Raw genomic sequence first — 2,603 nt, 5'->3', positions numbered from 1 at the left:
CAAATACGCCATGCGTAGCTGAAGTACGCCCCACGTAAATGAGTCTCTGATCTTTTTACGTTGAAGAACTACCTTTTATGGCCCGCGTATATGGTGATACGCCCCGCGTATATGGTTTTACGCCCCGCGTAGTAGAGTTGACTCCGGGAGACAATGCAGTATGACTTTCAGGATTAGGCCAATCATTTTCGATATGTGTCATACGCCCCGCGTATGCTGAGTCATTTCCACATGGTGCATGCGGATAAGACAATTATTTCTGACACCATGTTTTACGCCCCGCGTAAATGATGATACGCCCCGCGTATTTGAGTAGATTTTCACTCATTCCTCGTATCTGAAATACAAATCTTTAACTTGACGTTTTATTTTCTAATATTAATCAAAAATAAAGAAAATTAACCGAAAGTAAGGAATTTATTTTTATTTTGTTATTTTATTAAAACACTCTATTTTTGTAATTAAACTTATTTATTTCTTCTAAAATTAAACCGTAAATCACGTTAAAAGATAGGGACGAAATGCCCCTATCAAACCTCCTCGGACTTTAAAGTTTTACTTGTTCTCAAGTAAAAGAAATCGAAAGACAATGGATTGAGATAATTGAGAGACAAACCGAAGGGTTGGTTTTACCAAGCGCGTGATTTCAAAGTTACGATTTTTATGCAAAGATTTCGGTAAGTACCTACGCAAGCAATTGAGTACAAAAACTTATTTGAGACCTCCATGATTAGGTTTAATTGGCGATATTAACGGGAGCCGATCATTTTTTTGAGAACTCGGTAGTACCTCACCAAGGACTTTCACTCTTACGCTCAATTTTTGGTGGGTCGGTGTTTTAGCACTCTTCTTTGCACTTACTCGAGATCATGTTGAATTTGTATTTTCATCCGGGTTTTTCCTCCTAAAATATGGTTAGGCAACATTAAAAATGAACCCGGAGGGGGGGTTGTAATGTGGGTGGCTTTTTAGTGGTTAGTTTAAAGAGAATCAAGTTTCAAAATACCGACTTATGATCGCACCGTATTTTGCTTCAGCCTTAGCGAATTTTACAAGATATACTTTAAAATTGCTCGGGTGGAGCTTGAGAATGCCTTTTTGCTTTTATTGTATCATTTGTTTTGATAGAGGCACAAAAACAATATTTTGAAAGCTTATGGTGCTCATTTGCTAAGGCCGTGACTTTTTCCGAGTGATTTGGGTGATTGATTTTGTCGGTATTTGAACAAGAGGAAAAAGGGTTAAATATTAAAAAGGTATTAACAAAAAAGTTGGCTAATAGGCTCGAAGGGGTTTCCTAAGGGTTAATGAAAACGAGAAAAATAATTTAAAAAAAATTAGCCTAAGTGGGTTCATTTTATCATCTATTGCTTTTTTTACCAAAAATAAGTGTACTTAACCCGGTATTGGATGCAAATTCTATGAGTCGAGTGAAGTCAAAACTCTCGAAAAATTGCGAAAGAATTAGAGTTCTCGTACGAACTCTTTTAGGCTCAAAAATACCTCACAAAGATTCGGATTTAAATTGTGCACTATCAAGTCTTCGCTAAATTCTCAACTATCCTGTTTTTATTGCCTTTTCAAAGTTCATTATGGAGATAACATTTGGGTTAAGACTCAATGCCTTAGTTTAGTACTAACCTAAGCTTTGCACAAATTCTCTAATTTCAAAACCTAGACTAAAATCTCTTATTCAGGCCATCCCCTTGTGTCGACGTCTTTTATTTTTGATGACAAATAACGGAACTTTAATTAATTTCCGAAGGAGGGATAGCGTGTCGAGAAAATTTAAAAGAGTCAATAAATTAGTTTAATTATTTTGTTGTTTATTTTTTTTATTTTTGTTTTTGTTAGTGCAAACCAAACTAAGAGTGCGGGGTTGCACGACCCTCCGCGTTATTAAAATGATGCCTATTCCAAGGGCGTCGCAAAAAGAAAACAAAACAAAAATAAAAATAAAGAAGGACAAAATAGGACTCTTAGAGTTAGGTCCTACGCAAGGCGTGCCCAGGGGGACGCCCCGCGTAGGAGGTGCATGTTGAGCCGTTTTTGGACAGAGACTCAAATACGCGAGGCGCATGAAGAGGGGCGCCTCGCGTGTTTCTATCTCTTAGCCATTTATACAAGAAAAACGGTGGGCACGCGGGGTGTAAAAATGGGGTACGCCCCGCGCGGCTTATTTTTGGAAAAAGGGCATTTGTTTTTCTTTTGATATTTTTTTTAAAGAAATGACATACGGAAAATAAAAGTTGGGAAAGAAAAACTCCCTTATTCGAGCTTGGGTTGCCTCCCAAGAAGCGCTACGTTATAGTCGGTGAGCTCGACTTAGCATTTCCCACTAGGCGTATGCTTCCATTCGCGTGAGAAATGCAAATTCTTGAATAAACAATCCGTACCTACAAAACAGATTGTTAGCTTCAAAGAAATTTAACAAAAACCAAAAACTATATTTAAAAAAATTATTGAAGAGTTTAGTTTGCTCCTTTTTTGACTCCTTCGGTAGTTCAAAAAGGGTGAAAAATTTAGATGGAACCTCGAACTCTTCTAGCTTTGGATTTATTTCCATTAGGATTTCCGACTCCTCGCAGTTGAGACATCCTACA

The sequence above is a fragment of the Euphorbia lathyris genome, chromosome 6, assembly GCF_963576675.1.
Source record: "Euphorbia lathyris chromosome 6, ddEupLath1.1, whole genome shotgun sequence".
In the NCBI taxonomy this organism is placed as follows: Eukaryota; Viridiplantae; Streptophyta; class Magnoliopsida; order Malpighiales; family Euphorbiaceae; genus Euphorbia; species Euphorbia lathyris.
The sequence above is the reverse complement of the archived record's forward strand: the minus strand, read 5'-3'. Positions refer to the sequence as shown.